Here is a 19,962-nt window from a genome sequence, read left to right on the forward strand (position 1 = left end):
GAAAAAGTTGCCTGAGATTATTATAGAGTAAAAACAATCCCCTAGATGCGTTATTATCTTTTTACACTTTAGAAGCTTTAGTTGTCAAGATATAATAAAATTCATTCAGTGATGGTGTTAGCATGAATTAAAAATAAATTGAAAAAATTGCTCCTGATTAAGAGGTGTTGGGCATGATACAAAGTAGAAGAAAAAAAAAGATGCTTGCCTTAGCATAATATAAGTTATTTATTTCAACAGGGACAATGTGCAAAGAGATGCTTTGCACCAGATTTAGCTTAAGCTAGTTTCCATCTGTAGTCCCTGAGCAGGTGAATTACAATACAAAATATGTAATATAAAATATAATTAGTCGCTCAAACATTCCTCATTACAACCGTCAGTCCAAATAAATCACACCAAAATTACTACAATAAAACATCACTAAAAGTCATATTTACATACACAATATATAATTTCAATAGTGGGGTCAATAAGATTTTTTTTTTTAATTGAAGAAATTAAAATGTTTTTCAGCAAGGATGGATTAAATTGATCAGAAATGACTGTAATTAAATGTATAACATTATGAAAAAATGTCTATTTCAAATTCATCAAAGGACCCTGAAGAAATCTATTGGCGTTTCTAAAAAAAATAATAATAATAACCCGGACAACGTTGATAATGTTTTTTTGAGCACCAATCAGCATATCGAAATGATTTCTCAAGGAGAATGAATAAAATTACTTTAATTACTTTCATTAAAATGAAAAATATTGTACTAATATTTCACGATGCTACTGTTTTACTGTATCAAATAAATGCAGCCAATGTAAAGCATTTCTTTGAAAACCATTTTAATGTACCTTTAGTGACATTTGCAGCAAACACAACAAAGTTCTGCTGATCCGAACTGTGCTCTTTAAGCAGTGCACTTCGTCTCCTGTGCAGACGTGTGTGGCAGTCACGAGACGTTCTGCCTGCTGATTGGTGGAAAGCTGTTGAGCAGAGCAGCCATGGATCAGAGCAGGTCAGAATGATGTGTCCCAGCGGATGACTGGTGTAAGACAAGGAGTCAGGGGGCTCTGGGGCTTCTTTTCTCTCTTGATCTCTCTCCCTCCTTCACTGTCGCTGTCCCTCTCTCTCGACTGACAGTAAAGGTCAAGGCCTCCTCATCCTGTCTGTCTTGCTCTTCCTCTCCTTCTTCCCCAGTCCGCTGACAGGTCTGCCTTTGGGAACATGCCCAGGCTCATCTCACTGACACACGAGGCAAACAACTAATATTTCATTAGTATTTCGCACCGGTTCATAATGCGGCCCGTGCTCTCATGCCGAATGTTTTGGAGATAGGCTCACATTTAGAGCCCGCTCTGCCATTCTGCGAGACAGAACATGGCCAAAGCATTTATTTGTTCAGTTTGAGTGCCTAAGATAATTACCAATTTTCCACTGACTGTACTGTAAGCCACTTGCATGTAATCCCGTCTCTGTCCCCCCTTCTGTGAGATACCTGCTCCGTCCCCCAGTTTACCGCTGAGACTCGGTCTCCTCGGAGCGCTCATGAAAATTCTGCGAGAGCAAAGGCGGTATGGATTAGATGAGACGGCAGGCAACAAAGCCGTAAGTAGAGCGTGTCTGCTCTGCTGCTGATTATATAAAACACTGAGACATTGGGGGTTTTAATAATACATTATCCTATCTGATGCTCCCGCCATGCAACCACAATCCTGCCTTTTCCATATTCTCAGTGGACTGCGGTCCCTGGAAACTCTTAACAGGAGGAGGGGAAGTCACAAAGCTAATATTTTATCGAGAAGAAGATCACTGTTTATTATGGCGAAGGACCTCAATTGAGTTTTCTTTTGCAAGATCAGACTTAAAAGGCCATGTAATCCTGCACCATGTGCTTTTTCTCCGTTCTAGCCTTAAAGCGTTCCTTAAAGCAACACCAAGTAACTTTTCTGTGGTCTCCCTACAGGTTGGAAACGTAATTGTCCATTACCGCTGTCGTAAATAAGTTAGCCTACCTCAGCGTACTGTCGTACGCACGCTCGTTGTTTTTCCAGCACCGGCTTTCGAATGAACGATGTCCACAGACAAGGTAGAGTATGTTGCATGATTTCATGAAAGTATGATGTATTGCAACGCATTCTCACCCCAAGGCGTCACCTTTGACCATGCTTCAATATTTGACGTTTTAGGCGCCCTTTAGCATCACTTACATTACGCGATCCTACGGCGTCATCTAACTGACGCTAAAGGAAAGCGTCAGTTAGAGGACGCGGTTAGGTTTAGGTGTGGGGTGGGGGTAGGGTACACGCGATCCTAGGGCGTCAATATCTGACGCCTAAAGCGTCAGATATTGAAGCATGTCCAAATGCTTCCCAAGGCGTCAGTTAAGTGACGCCTTGGGGGTGAGAATGGGCTGTGTATTGCGACATCAGAAACGAAGAAATACAAAATAATGACTATTGTAACGCTTGACGTAAAGTCAAATTTGTAGTTTTTCTTATGTATCATTAGAACTACAGAAACGCGTCTCGATCTGGCAGTCTTACGTAGCGTGGTTATAGCAGATAAAGGACTTCAAAGTGAATCCAGAAGTGCCTTTGACCCTGTTACGACTTGATGAACCACTGAAACGATTTTGAAAACAGTATTTTAAGATAAAAAAAAAATCGTACTCAGTGTTGCTTTAAGACGGAACGAGTGAAAGGCACAATTATAAATCAAGAGTACACTCTCATGAAGTACCCAGTGTTCTCTTGTGAAGTGTCAGAGGGGAGTTAACTTGCTTGGGTATTTTTAGCAAGAGAACAACGTGATTTCAGGATGGTTTGAGACATGAGAAAGGGGAAATCAGTATCCTACCCACACCCTACCTGTAGCCCCCCAACTGCGTTCTGTCCTGTCCTGGTTAGTTTTCCACCGTCCTCGGCTTTGTGATGGAGGAGGTTGGGGGCTTTGGGTCACACCTACAGCACTAAAGTACTTGTGGCTCTCCTGCTGAGATCTAATGGCTTTACTGTGGTGGCACCAGGCACATGGAGTTATTGCAGACCGTGCAGTCGCACACCTACTGACAGTCACTAAAACATACTCAATCACACACCCACATATAGAGATGCGTGAAGCTTTTCGGTGGTTGAAAAATTTACACTTAACTGCTGCAACATGCACTAGCTTTGTATTTCAATTACATTTTCTAGTGTTTTAAGAGTGCTGAGTGGGAAACACACACACATGTGTGCTGTGTAAGTATTTACCTTACAATGAATTTCATCTGGCAGCGTCTTTGTGCAAATATAAGGATAGCATCCGCAAGACGGGTAGAGTCAAAGAACGTCTTCTCCCGCAGCAGTGTCTTTTTTTCTTCCTTATACTCCCCCTCTGTCGGTCCAAACCAAGCTTTTTCTGTCTTTCTTCCCTCTGTAATCTGCATAAAAAAGTCAGTGATTATCGGCTGAGGGTTTTTTCTGTTTCCTTAGAGGCTGAACGTTACTGAACAGATAGCTGATCTTTCTGAAGTCCTATTTGTTCTTCAGGTTTGCCCCCACTACAAACATATCCCTGATCAAAGCATTATGAAAGGACTTACTACTTCAAACGTGGGCCCTTTTTACGCCCCATTCCGCCTGACCTGCCAATTGCCATGGCAACGCGGTAATCACCAAATCCACGCCTTCCTTCCGTGCCTACCATCGCAGGTAACCGGGGGAATTGAGAGTATGATGAAGATTCTCGTTTTGTAGGTTCAGCCCTTTTCTCTGTGATTTTTACATTAGAAGAAAGTTGTGTTATACACCGTAAAATATTTCACTTAACAGTTAAGAATGAATATCATATCTCACAGTTAAACGGCGTGTTGAGAACTTTACAGAATGAATGCGTGGCTCGGTCAGTTTCGGTCAAGTCGTACTGTAAGAAGTGGATTTTCGTTTGAAGTCACGGTTTTGGCAGTCATGTTCCCTTTGACTTTGAACTTTATTAGATTTTTATTTAAACTTGAATCTTCTAGAATGTACAGTATACAGTATGTACGTATGTACATATAATACAATACCGTTCAAAATACTGCAGTTAGTATGATTTTTTTTTGTGTGTGTTTGCGACAGTAAAGATTTCTATTTCATATCAATGCTTTTCATTGTTTAAACAAAAATATTGAGATATTAATTATCAGAATGATTTCTGAAGGGTCAAATGACACTAAAGAATAGCTGCTGAAAATTAAGCTCTGCCGAATTACATTTTAAAATATATTGAAATAGAAAGGTCATTTTAAAATGTTATAATATTTCACAATATTACTCCTCACTATCAAATAAATGCAGCTGTTGTGACCATAAGAGCAAGAACCTTAAACAAATTAACCTACCACAATCTTTTAAAAGGTAAGGGATATGTAACGGAGGCAGCTAACAAAAGCTGTGTGTGTAAACCTCACTCCCCTGATCTCAACAGGTGCATTAGCGACTGATGCTCGAGACTATGGTCCTTATCGGACTATGGTCCCGGGACTGGTTACATTTGGTGTCATGTTTAGGGGGGCTTAGTGTAATGGTAGCCAGCTAGTAAGAGCTTTGCGTGTAAACCTCACTCCCCTGATCTCAAGAGGCGCTCTAGCAACTGACACTAGAGACTGAGGTTACCGTGTCCACCTCCCATGTCGAAGATACCGGTTCGAGTGCTGTTTGGAGTGGGGCGAATATGACCAAAAGTCGTTGCAAATATACTTTTTTTGGTGAACTTTCCTTTTAGACTACTTTCCCAACATAGTTTTTTAAGCCAGATAAAAAACTACAAGTGTTAACAACTTGTTTATGCATTTATCAGATTTTTTTTTTCATAGCGACTTACATTTTACATTCAAGGAGTATGTTTATTTCTCACACACACATGGGTCGACCCCATGACCTTGGTTTTGCTGGTAAAATGCTCTAAGCAAAGACCAGGAGACTCTGTGTGTCTTCAGCAGAATTCTTTATTAAGCACTTGCTGTTTGTTTGCTCCAGTCATCAAGGTCCAACTTGGTATCTATTGTATTTTTACCTACGTTACATGTAAAAAATACAATATACATGTCAGTAATCTGCCATACATGTCAGTAATCTGCCTAATTTGACTTGCAATAAAAAGAACAGGAACTGGCAGAAACCTCTTGCTAGAAACTTTACTTAACATAATCATTCATCTGATGTCATCATCTTTACTTTAAATGCTAAATACAATCTACTTTACCTTAGTTTTTTCAGGAGATCTTAAACAGATTCTTAAATTTGTAGCCCCATTTTATCTACTAGATCTTCTGTAGTATTGTAAGACTTACTGTGAAAGTACAGCAGCTAGTTGTCAGATATTGTAAATTCACACAATTATATTTAAAGTGTTACAAATCTGCTTCTCGGGTGAGGAATTCGCTCTCCAATTGTAAACATCAACAAACAAACTGCAACTTGTACGGTAGCTGAATGCTAACTCACTGCATTGTCTTAACAAACTGCTTCTAATATGCAAACGTGCATTCTCACAAAATGGCAGCCCACTGTGTGTTTGCTCCATATGGAATTTTATTACCCTTAATGCATATTCATTGGAATGAGTGAGTGAGCAGCCTAGCCTTTTGAGAAGAGCGATGAGCTAATAGCATCTTCCCCTGTGGGAGATGAACAACTCTTAAAGCAAAATCCCAACTGTACAATTATCCCAGTGTGCGGGCGGACCAAAGATATTACCATTCTATCGACTTATATTCTTATTAGAAGCTAATAAAGGGACATCTGTGCGTTAGGATCACAGAAAAAAAAGGAAACGAATGCACATATTATTCATATTATGATTTTTATTTTTTATATTCAGCACATTAAATCAACTGTGTTTTCTGTTTTTTTCACAAGCTCAAACAAATTCAGGGTGAGTTTGCATTTAAGTTTAGTCAAGGAAATGCATACAGACGTTTTGATGCATTGACTTCTGTGGATTTTATTTTGCTCTCTCGTCATTCATCATAATTACTGCATGCTCCAGTTTTTTTTCCCCATTTTTGCCCTGAAAATGAATTCATCTTCTATTTTTACCCCGTCTGGTTTTAAGGGCCGTGGTTGGGATTGAACTCACTGCCATGGCCTTTACATTGGCACATTTGTACTGCCGCAGATGGCATTTCAGACATTTGCGTTGTTGCTGCTGTTTGAGTTTAAAATAAATGCTGAGGGTGCATCGAGAGCACATTTATGCATATATATATTCAGACTAAGCTGTTAAATATGCTGTGAGGTAAGAGCAGATGTTACCAGTACAAATACTCTTGTGTTAATACTACCACACAGGCCCATTATTCAAAAATATACCTGTCCTGAATATTCATGTTGGAAGAGGAATGAACTAACCAACTATCTAATTGAAAAGAGATATATTCATCATGATATCAGTTTCCTCTGCCCGTCTTAAACCCCAGAATGCCATATACATTTGGAAATCCGCTGTTCGTGTCAACATATTCGGTGAGATCCTTCAGGGCCTGTCTTTTGTTGAACAGCTTAAACTCTGCTCGTTTTGAAGCCTTTAGGTTTAAAGTGTATCTGTTCAGGCAAGGAATACAGCAAACTCCTCAGAGAGAAATACACATCTCATAAGAGCTCTTTCCTTCCTCACTCTGTTTCCCTCAGTAGAAAGTCCCACAACATACATACCAATAAAGTGTGAGCATGTTTCATGTGCTGTAGGGAAAAGCGGCTCCTTGGGCTGAAGAGAGAGAGAGATTGAGAGAGAGAGAAGGAAATGTTGTGTAATTGTGACCCGGTTCGGTGCGGTCAACAGTCAACTCTATCAATCACCTCCCGGGCTAAATGTGACACAAGGGCTGAAATTGGACCCTCTTTCAACAAGCAAATCCCCCTCAATTAAGTGACATTTCATTAATCTGTATCAAAGTCAGACTAAATGCATCCCACACAACTGTGGCTGCAGTAAGCCCTGGAGGCCGTTATTAAATTTGCTTGTATCATTGTAAAGGAAATGGCAAACGTATTCGACTTAAAGGGCACCTGGCATCTGTCTCTTTAAAACCAAACTCAGCTAAATTAAAAGTGTGCAGTTGGACATGCTAAGCACAAACTCTGTCCGTGCCCTTTACAACGACTCTTGATCAATTCTCAATGTCTAGCCAAACGTTTTCCTCTGCTTTCAAGTAAATACTTTCTGCCCTTTACATTAAGGACTGACTAAACATTTCATATGAACCAGATTATGTTGTTGTTTTTGAGTAAGTTTGCTCGTTGCTTTTATAGTTTGATAGAAAAGATTTTCACACTAGTCATGCTATAGTGGTTTTTGTGTTTTTGAGTGAATGATTCAATGACTCAGGCACTTGTTTCATTCCTAAATGAATCTGTGTTTTTGAATGAATTTTGATTTCATGTCTTGAATAGAAATAATATACATTTACATTAAATGGTTGCAGTCAGAGTTGGAGTGGGCTGGTCGATTGCAAGTTTGAAGAGGTAATTAATGTAAAGTGAAAAGGATAGCAGTTAAAACTATGGTTTAACATTTCTGATGTGTGTTTTATCTAGTAGTTTGCTTTTGCTGATCTGCTGCTTGACTGCAGTGTGTAATAATGGAGAGAGTGTCAAGCACCAGTTAAATTACTTAAGATCCTTTTGATTTGTTTGTAGTTATATTTTATTAAAAAATTATTAATAAAATTGTAATAATAAATTACAAACATACAGACAATAGGCAATACAAACAATAGAAGTCAATGGAAAGTCCTCAGTGTGAAAACAAACGTGTTTGTGTTTTCCTTGTCTTTTGTGTTTGTAGTCTTCTTCTGATCAGTGACATCTGAGAAATGACCATGTTGAGTTTATGCTCCATCCAAAAGTGCTCTCTCTCTCCTGATTAGAGAGAGAGAGAGATCTGAAAGACCTTCTTCTCTCAGTGCTTGATCAATAAACCACTGACAACCCGGTGAGTGAGGCACCAGAGAAAGAGAAAGAGCTTTCAAGAAAATAGTTTGCCATCCACAATTGCCGCCCCTGGCCAAAAGCGAGGTCTGTGTGTGAATATATATTTTTAGAGAGTATAAGATTGAGATTGACAGAGATGGTGAGGCTGTAAATTGAGTGTCAGGGATCTCACTATGTAGTGAGAAAAGGGATGAAAAAATGAAGAAATAAGAGGCAAAAAAAAAAGAAAAAATCATGCGAGAAATTAAACCTCGGAGCTGTAACTGCGTAATAAAGTTGGGTGCAGATAGAGGTTTCCCGTCTGGACTTTGTTGCTTTCAGAAATTATTTAGAACTCTATGGGGGGCAGGAAACTAATAACCTATATTAAAAAAGGCATCTTTCTTTCAACTGCGCTTACAGCCCGAGCTTTTCCTGGAATCTGAGTAGGTGAAGTGTGTAAAATTACTTGCTTTGTCCCAGCCGGAGATGTGTTTCAGCACAAATTGTATCGAGCCTGACATGATCCAAGTGACCTTTCGAGATTGCAAGGGTTTGTTATTGCATGCACCAGGTTAGTTATGCCTTACATAGTCTCAGACGCATGCCCACGGACCACCCACAATCCATTCACTGACCGTCTGGTACATATATTGCACACAAAAATGCCATGAGCTGGCTGGATTCACTAGTTAAATATACAGCCAGTACAGATGGAATACCATACTCTCAAGAGTTTCCTGCAATACATATTCAACAGTGATGCAAGAACATAAATCCACAGTGAGAAACCGACTGTGAGTCTAATGCTTTGATTACAGATTGCACAGAATTGATCAACATATGTATCTGTGTGAACACTCATTTAAACAGCATACACACCTGACTGCACATCTCATTTTTCAACATTATCGATATTTTTGATATCGAAACGTAAGATAAAAATAAACACGAAAAACCTTAAGACCCCGGTATTTGTTTTGGGAGTTCGAAATAGCTTGCCAAAGGGAATTTTACCCCTTTGTCTGTGGCGATTACGTAACGGGTAGTGGCATATTCATTTAAACTCTGCTCTCAGCAGTGTGGGCGCTGTTGGATGTTCGCTAACAGGATATCGCTGCTCACGTATTTCAAACACATTTTTACCACTTAGCGAAGAACAAAAAAGAACTTTGCTCTGAGTGTATCAGGGCCTTTACATAACACCGAAGGGGTTCACTCTGGAGCAGAGTGGACGAATCCTTTCTACACATGCCGAAACAGTCACAATTTGACATCACATTCTGCGCGGATGTTTTAAAAAATACAATTCAACAAAAAAATTACACTTTTTAAATAGCAAACTTAAAGTGCTTATTACAAAGAAAAAAAATAAATAAATGTAAGTCGGTTTATTTTAGTGAATCGAGCACATAACTTGTGGGACTTAAATCTGTGTATTTATTGTTTGGTTGTTCATATGACAAAATCTTAAAAACAAATCTAAAAAATAAATAGATGTTTTGTTTTCTATTGTAGTTTAATATATTAATTATATTGCTGTGTATATATATAATATAATAATCACAATAATTTCATTTTAATATTTTCAAATTACTTCTGGAATCGTTGCGTTTATAATACATTTAATGGTGAGTAAGTGGGTGGTTCTTGGAATAAGCTACAGTGATGACTAGACTTTAGACTGCTTGATTGAAATGACATTTTACATATGTAACGGAGCCAGCTAGTAAGATCTGTGCAGGTAAACCTCACTCCCCTGATCTCAACAGGTGCACTAGCGACTACCTGTAGAGACTGCTGTCTTTAACCTCCTTGTTAGAGCGCCCACCTCCCACGCCGGAGACCCTGGTTAGAGTCCCTCATTATCGCGGGGTGAGTAGGACCTGAGGGGATACATTGGTGCTGTGACCTGGGTAGGAGAGAGGTTTAGGGGGGGTTAGTGTAACGGAGGCCAGCTAGTAAGAGCTGTAAACCTCACTCCCCTGATCTAAAGCAACTAACGCTAGAGACTGCGTTCCTTCCATCCTTCCATTGTTGGTTCAAGGCCCGCACAGAGCGGGGCGTGTAGGACCAGAGGGGTTACATATATGTAAAGAAAGGAATGTATCTTGAGGATTGTACCTTCACTCTCTCTCTCTTTCTCTCTCTTGCAGCAATGCTGTGCATCTGCCTCTACAAGGATCTTGAATCTCATGCTAGGTTTACCTTTGTGGTTGCTCAATGCTTGCTTCAATCTAGGCCTGTTTCCACGGCAGCACCGAACTCGGTTCCACCGTAGCAGTGGTTGGCTGTCAAGTGGCAAGCGGTTACCCCCACATGTCCTTCTAGCCCCCCACTGTCACGTACGAAGGGGGCAGCACAGCTAGGGGCATATCCCAAAGAAATCACCACTGCTTTTTTCTTCTCGTTTGTAACTCATCCTTTCAAGCAAGGCAGCCATAAAGTTCAGTCGTGCATTCTTCAAAAAGCCCTATTATTGCCTCTCTCTGATTCCCTGTCGTTCAGAGCACAGACTGGCATTCTTTCTTCTCTCTCCACCTCTCTTTCTGTTTTGAAGGGACGAGGCAGGAGTCGGGGAGAGTGGAGGGAGACTATGACCAATGCTGCCAAATCGAGGGCGAGCAATTTGGCAAAAGGGCTTTAAGCATGACAGATTTCTCCCTCTCTATCTGTCTGTCTCCTTCTTTCTCTCTTGTTATTCTCCTTAATGTCAAGAGGCAGCTTGCTGTTTTCTTTCTTCTTTCTTTTTTCAAGTCCCAATTTCACATGGTCTGTCATCTGTGAAAGCTCATATGTTAAAAGGATTGAAAGATGGTATTGGATTTGTCAGTTGATGCCAAAGGATGTTTTTTTTCACAATCATCATTTCTTTCTCTCCATCATCTAACTATATTGTGGCCACAAAAATATTTACACTCTTAAGCCTCACTTAAATGTATGAATATCAGTGTATTAGATAACAGAATATCAAACCAAGTGTCATTTGCAAGCAGTGTTTTTTTGTGTGTATGAAGTAGGGTCGTTCACCATTCAGAACTGAATTGATAATGCCTTGTAAAATACTATTCAGTTGACGAATTTGGAAAAACAGGATGCAGAATTACTTCTAATTTCAACGATAAAATAGAATTTCAATTGATTGTATGGATGGATGGATGGATGGATGGATGGATGGATGGATGGATGGATGGATGGATGGATGGATGGATGGATGGATGGATGGATGGATGGATGGATGGATGGATGGATGGATGGATGGATGGATGGATGGATGGATGGATGGATGGATGGATGGATGGATGGATGGATGGATGGATGGATGGATGGATGGATAGATAGATAGATAGATAGATAGATAGATAGATAGATAGATAGATAGATAGATAGATAGATAGATAGATAGATAGATAGATAGATAGATACACATTTAATTATACACATAATACACATTCAATTACATGAGCGTTAACTTTACACTACAAAAAGTATCGAATGCATTTCTGGAAGTGGTCGAAAGCGGACAACCTGAAAACGCTTTAGACGCTTTAAACGCTTTTTTATTTAGCGCCATCCACTTGTGATCCGATCGACCAAAACACATCTTAATACTAGGTGTAAACAGGGCCTAGAAATTCTTTAGTTCTGAATTTTGAAAGTTTGGTTCTGAAAGTAATTTCTCCCTTAAGTTCACACAGGTATGTCACATTAACAGGAAAGCGTCTCAGGAATTTGCTGTTGATTTAATAGACTGTTTTGAAATTTAACACCTAGTAAACTTTTTATTTCTCTTTAAAATAAATTTCACTTGGTTTGTGATTTTTCCCGTGTTCCAAAGCAATGACATTCATACATTTTCAAAGTTTTCAAAGTTTCAAATTCTTTTTTTTTCCTTTCTGATTGAATGGCTCACTCTCAAAGTCCTCTGTTTCTGCCGGGGGCGGATCACAGGTTGACCTTTCCTTATTAAGCTAATTAGTCGCCATTTTGGCAACACGCATCTTTTGCCTAAAACAAGCAACCAGCAATGACCACCCATTAAATGACTATTTTTCTTTCTCTCACTTTTTGATTCTCTTTCTTTGTCCCTCTCTAGCCTTTCCGCTGACACTTCCTCCACCTCTCTCAACCTCAATTGTCTTGAAATTGTCGAGAACAGAGATCTCTCCATTTCACAGAGATGAGCGTGGGTGAAAGAGGGGGTTCTTGATTGCAGTAAATCGATCTCTAATCACCCCGCGCTCTGTGCTTTTATCCCTCCGGACCATCTACGGGGCTTAAGAGGGTTCAGAGTTGTATTTACATGCTGGGTTTGGCTCTCTCTCCATCTCTCTTCAGCTCTGTCTGATACTAGTGTCATAACATGCCATTGTAATCCTCTGGAGTGACTCGCTTCTTACAGTGCATTGTGGGAACCAAAATCTCTCTGGCTCTTGATTGCTCACTTCAGCTCCCACTTGCAGGCTCAGTTCTGACTCGGCATCGCGCAGAGCGGGCTGTTGACCCAGCCGTGCACTTTTGCTTTTCCTTTCTCCTTTGGTCTGACCTCCGTTATCCCCTTGACTTTGACTCAGACACGGTCCTTTGACAGTCTGGCTTTGCTCTGGCCCAGATCTGCCCCACTGCCGGCGATAAATGCGATGCAAAAGAATGAGATGGATGTATTCAAGGGGTTTCTTTCAGCGAGGCGGCGTTTGAATAGAATCAGATCTCTCAGATTGAAGAGCTGGTCTGATGCTTTGAGGTGAGAGAGTAGCGTAGAGGAGCCCAGGGGTGAAAAAATGGTTTACGACCCCGTGGTTAGAGAAAATCCGTGAGGAGACGCGGCGCATACTGCCTGTTCTGCTTCTACCTGACCTGTACACAGGCAGGAATCCGCAGGCGTAAAGCTCTATTTCTTTTAAAGCCCTGTCCTTGAAGAATAAAGTGAGATGGGAGTGAGAGAAAGAGGGAGGTTGATGGCGGTTCGGCTCCAGCACCCATACGGCAGCCTGCACCCTGTATAAATTTAACACTACTGACAATTTACAGCTAGTCCGTGTCGGCTGATATGACGCACACACGGGTGAGCGTGTCATTCCACTGCTGCTGCAAACTGATGCTGATTCACTCCAGCGTGAAGGTGCCGGGTGCCGTGTGGAATAACTGAATGCTTTTGGAGGAAGAAGGCCCACGTTGTCATGGGGTGGAGGTTGAGAGGGGCACAGGACTCAGTATTCCTCCCACTAATGAGACTTTTCTCATGCACTCTTTTGGCGACCATAAAAAGCGGTTTGGCAAATATATTCGCTGTATGTTTACTGTATCTGTTATTACAGAAAAGTACTGTGACAGTAGCATGATACAGTAATAGTAGTAGTATATAAGATGCTACTAATATGATACTTATGCATATATACAATATATATGTATATATATACCATACTTTTATCAAAAAAATCAATGCGTATGTATATCATATATCATATTAGTACCATCTCATATATATCATAGAAAGCATGATGTCCTTGTTGTTTTCATTGTCTAAAAAGCCAAGTCTAAAAAGCATAATTTTTCTGTAGTGGAATCATGTCCAGAAAACTATGGTATAGGATAATAGTAGCCTAGAAATCTAGACGCACCCTAGCAGGCGCAAAAACATTTTGCAGCCAGTGTGGTCTAGCAACTCTCCGTTGGCTTTCGAAGTGGAAAAACCAAACTCTGGTCAGGCCAATCACATCGTGTATAGAGTTGGTGGGCGGGCTTAACACAATGACGGCAGAGTTGTGATGGTTCTGCGCCGTGATTTTTCATTGGTGATTTCCCTGCTACTTGAAAACAAACAAGATAATGCTGGCGAACAGCGGTCTTTCGAACCGGCTTTGGCCGCGACTCTGGAAGTCTTGGAGTTAAGAGAACGTCTCTTAAGTCATTCGGGAAAAAAGGAAGAGGTGTTCGGAGTTTTGATGACCGGATACGGTAAAAGTTTAATATATCAAGCTCCGCTGGTGGGAAAATGCATGGGACTTACTCAGCCACAGCCATTAGTTGCTCTGGTTGGTTAGCGCTATCCTATGGCGTGCAGAGGGATATTGAAAGACAACCTTTTATCCCGCCCTTTGGATTAAGGTTCGCCATTTGTGAGTTTGATCTGGATGTGGGTCTGGCTTGCCATGATGATAGAGTGCCAAAGTGATGATGTCACTTTGTAGGACAACTCGGAAGCTAGCAGCGCATAGGTTCCCTCAATCGAAAAGCAATGCATTTTCCCCATAGACTTTTGGAAAATCGCAAAAAATAAGATCTGTGTTCAACAAAGAGTTGTGACCCTTACACGTTTTTTCTATCGAGATAATCTTTAAAAGTTAATCCAACAATTATGCATTTTGAAGCCTATATAAAGTTTTTTTAAAAACACAAGCAGACACAATCAAGTTTAAAAAACCACAAGCAGGTTATTACTGTGTTTTATGTTATAGGTAAAAATGTGAAAATATGTAGAGGCTTTGTTCAACACAGACCTTATTTCAGGCGATTTAGCAAAAACCCATTCAAAAATCCCATAGACTTTAGAGCGAGGGAACCGGGAGTGCTAAAATGCTAACTCACTTACGCGTTTTGGCCTACAGAGTGACGTCGTAACTTCGGCACTCTATAGTACAAGATAATAAAAATGTGATATTTTATATAATATTAAATTAGACAATACAGAAGCATTTTCACTAGTTTTCGCAGACTTTTAGGCCCGACCGACATGTATGTTTCTGCATGTCATTATAGTAGCCTATTGCTAATAATAATGGAGGGCCTGTGGTTGAGCAGCAGATTTGGATTCGGCGTCGTCTGACCCTACAGAAAGGACACAGTAGAAATAAATGCAGCCTGTCATGTTTGAGTCATCTATCTCGGGCCGGCGTGATGAAACTTACTCGGCTCGTCTTGAACAGAGCGAAGCTGCCATTTCTGCTGAATTTGATCTGCTCGGGTTCCAGCTCTCTTAAAGATCCCAGGTAATTGTGTTACGTCAGGGCTCTTTTCATGTCTTATCAGCTTGCATTAAAAGTGGCACATCGACCACAGGAGAGAAGCCGAACTGCACAATCTGCATAACCTTCAAAATCCATTAGATTTTTCACTTTTTGCCAGACACTTCTCCTCTTTTGACGCCATTTGCATATTTATCACACCTGATCATATATACATATTTTATTTCGTCACGTCGGGCGGTAACGTGGGGACTTGTGCTCTCAGGTGAGAAATATGCTGAGGTGGTTGTATCAGCCAAGGTTGTCAACATAAAACCTCTCCCTCGTCTCACTCTTGTTTTGCCCCCGCCTCTCATTCCTTTCCTAATGGAAGTAGGGAGCAGTAGAAGGAGCCGAACGGGGCTGTTGACCTTTCATATGATTTGGAGTGGTGGGATCTTCTTTGAGATGAGGGATTCCCAGTGCTATCGGGCCGGCAGCACCATTAAAGGAAATATAGAGCGGGCCTGTGGAGTCCTTTTAAAAGAGTCAGCCCATTACCAGTGCTTTATGGTCTAATTGGGAGCTTGTCTCGTCTATAGGAGAGAGCGCTTGTTTATGTCCCACCAGGTCCTTATAGGTAAGCAGAAGAGGGGAGGTTATAAAATCGGTCAAGGTAAAGTTTACATTAGCCTAAGGCGTCATGCAGGATGCCTGACGGGTGTCAATGGAAAACAGAGTGTAAGAAAAGCACTGATGCAGCGAAATGGGTGGAGAAAAAAAAGTTCTCCGATTGCTAAAGCACATTTGTCTTGTTTCGTAAGAGTTTTTTTTTTCTGCAGGGTTGGAGGTGGTGAATTGGACGCTCGGAAGCTTGTTGTTGATCTTTAGCACCACCTGCAGGTCAAAGGAGTCCAAGTCAGTCATTTATTCTGAGAACAAGAAAAAGGAAAGAAAGAGAGCTCACGCAGCAGTTCTCAAAATAAAGATAAACATTTACTCTCTGCTAAGCTGCGGGCCCTCTGGAAAACGCTGATAAAAACACTGACGCAAATGAACATTAAAAATACATCTTACAGAGTATTAATTCCGAAAAGAACCGTATGGAATCGCTGCAAGTGACTGGTAATGAATCTTACTGGGCGGTTTGCTTTAATGGGGAGGGAAGTGTATAGGCTCAGCATAAGGTAAACACACGGCTCGCCCCATCTGTCCCGCACGTCTAAGTGTAGCGTTTGCCTCCAGGCTGCTGCATTGTTTTACATCCGCTGGCTTGTTTCAGCGGGTCGGGCCGATGTGGGATTTATAACTGATGGACCCGCACACCCAGCTCATGCTGAAACGCAAGCGTTCACATTTCCAGCAAACACCCGAGCCTTTCCACTGAGACTTCTGAATGGCAAAGCCATCCATCTCTGTGAAGGACAGAGAGGGGGAGAGGGGCGACGAGAGAAATTTTCCTGTAAAATCCGACGAATGTTTTATGATTGCAGCCCGTGCTGAAGTGTTTTTAGGCCCCCAGGAAGCAGATTAGAATATATATGGGTGAACATTGCATAGCGGCAATCAACATTTCCTCCAGCTCAGCACAAACCCAGATGAGATCAATAACATATTAGGCTTGTGTACATAGCAATGAGCTCAACGATCACCGGAGTCGTTTAGGACACAGCGAGAGAGGCCGTGATATATTATTGACCAGACATACAAGACAAGCCAGTCTCATGGGAGGGCAGAGTGTGTGTGTGTGTGTGTGTGTGTGTGTGTGTGTGTGCACATCCATGTGGTAACAGTTGCTTTACATGACAGATAATCATCTGTTCACTGCAGTGTGGTTTTTCTGCTACATCCTGTGCAGTGACAGGATGAAAACTCTTACAAAAATGTACGATAGTTTCCACCAACATTGATACAAATGTAGCTATACTGTATTTGCATATAGAGAAAGATGATGGGGGGGGGGGGGGAAATATAATCATGTTTAAAACAATAATTATGCTTTCTAAATTCTGGTTGGAAATCACACTATTCAACTTAGTATAAAGTAATTTAAATCAAATATTAAAATAAACTAAAAAAAAATAATACAAATAAATAATTAGGCCTTTATACAATCTAGCTACCTTTTTATATTTTAGGAAGGGGGTCCTTTGCAATATTATTTGGGGGTTTGTGACATCAAAACATTTGAAAACCTGTGCTCTATGGTGATGCACAGAGATTTTGGAGATTTTTTTAAGTAGTTTTTATAAATATGCCTTCGAAAAAAAGAAAAAAAATTCCATTACTGATGTGCATCTTGAGACAAAACACTGCGCAATGACACTGTGTGATTTTTACCCCCATCTAGTGGTGAAAAGGTATATGATCATCCAGTGAATATTAGTTTCTGTCCCTCTCAATTCCGATTTCGTTTTAACACCTACGGTGGCCAATGTGGTCCAAGATTATCATGGCTTCCAGTTGGACCTCGTCCATGATTGTTAACTCAAACGTAAACGCGAAATGCGAAGCTTGAATTAACGGGTATGTCCCTCTTTGGCTAATGTACTTTCAAGATGGAGGGGCAACATGGCGTCTTACCCGTATGTATTTTCAATGGCATATTATACACTCACGAGAATACTTACTTGAACGAAGTAAATATACATTAATGAGCACATATATTTTTGAAAGAACTAAGTGTTTTTTTAGCTAAGAATAATCTGCACAGTGTAGATTCAAGAAAACAGATCAAACAAGCATTTTTAGTCTGGGACTTTGTCTGTGAAACCGGGGGGTTATGTAATAGGCCTGCTACTGTATTTTACTTGAACGCTTTATTGACTAGTCAGCATTCAGGACCGGAACAATGTGTTTTGTGATCAAAGTGGAGGTGGATTTATATAATTTATTAAAATATATATATATATATTTTACCTGAAGCTGTTGAATTACCGCGGTAGAATTTTATAAACCCAATCTCTTGCTCCTGGTAAAAGCTGCCTCTGAGGCGACACAGGTTTCCTTGAACTGCCACAATGATCTCGGGTACAGTCCTAATCATTTCCCTTCAGCATTCGCAATGCCTTACAGACTTTAAGACGGCCCCACGGGAGCCCGAGTCACCATAGACATAATGTATTAGGCCATGCTTGTCTTTACAGCTAGTGATGGATAGATATAATATTCAAGGAGCCTGCTGAATAATGCATATGGATATTTTAATGTTTCATTCGTGGTCAAGTCTGGAAGTGAGGAGGATATCTTTGAGGATTGACCTGTGTTCTGCTATTCCTCAGACTGCTGAGGTGTCGGTGTGTGTGTGTGCCTTATTAATTCTATGATATTCCCCTGACTCAAACATACACAGAAAAACAGTGCATGATTTGTCATCCCATGTCTAGTTTTCATCTTGATGCATTACCCCTGCATTGAATAGAATCACCCATTTTAGTTCAAAGACAAATTGAGTATTTTTAGTGCATCACCACTAAATGTCTGTCTTCTAAAACGCCATGCATTTTATCCATTTGCCTGCTAATAGAAAGTGATAACAGCGCCCTTATATGTACTGCAAGTGTATTGTTTCCTCACAGGTGTAAATTCTTGGTCGTTATGTGATGACCTTGCTAGTGAAAGTCCTTTCCGACGCACCTGTTCGGACATCCGACAGCACATCCGATAAGAGAAATCCGTGAAGGCCGAACAAATTCGCCCCGCGTGCGTGTTCCAGTAGCTTCCCGCCTTGAGGAACAGAATGCTCCGAGACTAAAATACGCTCACTTCTCTGCCTGGAAGCACATCAGACTTTTAAAGAGGAGCTTTTGTTGGCAGTCCTCTTGCATTCGTCCAGCCTTTCTTTTCATTAACTTGAATGGTATTCCCATTCCATTCCTAACTGGCATCGCTCACAAAGGAGGACTGATTTGATTTACGCTGCATTAAATTCCCCTCGATTTCATTTTGGAGACTGTAAAAGAGGAGAAGAGGATGAAATATCTGGAAACAGATCTAGGAGTCATTATTGCATTCATGATGAAGTATCTAGAATGGAATTCATTTAAACACACAGTGAGCTTAAAATCCCATCTACCAAACAGTTTGAAAGGGCCGAAACTTTTGGAGCATTTATTTTTGTTATATTTTGTTATATTTTGCTATCTGCCAGAAAGCTAAAAAGAGACAAAGGGTCTTCTCTGTTGGAGCATTTTGTATTTTCTACGAATTACACTTTCATATTTTTCAGTTTTTTATGCCAAAAATGTTACGTGAACTTTTGACTCGTTCTATCTCTCTTTCTGTGTCATCATTAACAAGAATTAAACAGGCTATTTGCTGTACCTTTAGACTTCTATATATAAATGACCCCTATTATGGTTGGCCAACCTCTGCATAGCGGTGTAGTTCTTACTGTCTTTAATAACTTTTAATGACTGTTTCTGACCCATTTTTCACAGCTTAATTTACATAAATGGTCTGAGTGGACTGGGATGGATAACAGACTTCTGTTTTTAGTAAATATTGAGTCCATATGGTGTAAAAAAAAAATGCTAATTAGTGGTGTTTGCGAAAGCAGGCATTTTTATTAGAATTGCTTGTATTTACAGTTAGAGATTTAAGCAACTTTAGTGCAAAAGTCAACCTGCAGTATAATGTGTGTGCTGTTCATTTCTGACTTAAACTGTTTGCCTGGTGAAAAAAAAGGAAGCTCTACGTACATTGAAAGAGGTCTAGAACAATATAGACTTGAGGGTGGACACTTTAATTAACTTTATTTACTCATTTTAATGCTAAATTGTTGTAGTTAGAGTCTTAATTGAAAAGATGTAGGTGCTTAAGGGTCCCTGGTTAATTCATCGAGCACAAGATGTTTTTTTCCTGCTCTTGCGATCAGTCGCTCATTGTGTTTTGTCCTCCTGTGGAGTCTTCATTAGCTCTGACATTTCCTATCAGTCCTGTCCTGTCATAGTGGGTTTCCTGCTGCATGTCTGAGGTCTGAAACTCCAGGGCCCAGACATATGGCTCCTGACCACACATACACTGTCCTGCCAAGACCTCTACCTGCTGAGACTAACCTTTCTGCGTACGTGTGTGTGTGTGTGTGTGT

General features: G+C 40.5%; 1 protein-coding gene and 1 long non-coding RNA gene across 2 annotated transcripts in view; one reads left to right on the forward strand and one right to left on the reverse strand.

Moving 5' to 3' along the window:
• agbl4 (AGBL carboxypeptidase 4) overlaps positions 1-19,962 on the forward strand; it is a 328,580-nt gene that overhangs the window by 265,453 nt on the left and 43,165 nt on the right. The window lies entirely within an intron of this gene.
• On the reverse strand, positions 167-18,801 carry LOC148973743 (uncharacterized). The gene is made up of 4 exons (XR_016146543.1): positions 18,481-18,801; positions 6,673-6,724; positions 3,247-3,416; positions 167-1,549 (listed from the first exon to the last, which is right to left on the reverse strand). It is a non-coding gene; the product is annotated as an uncharacterized LOC148973743 (long non-coding RNA).

This window comes from Pimephales promelas, chromosome 14 (genome assembly GCF_988280905.1).
Source record: "Pimephales promelas chromosome 14, fPimPro1.hap1.1, whole genome shotgun sequence".
NCBI lineage: Eukaryota > Metazoa > Chordata > Actinopteri > Cypriniformes > Leuciscidae > Pimephales > Pimephales promelas.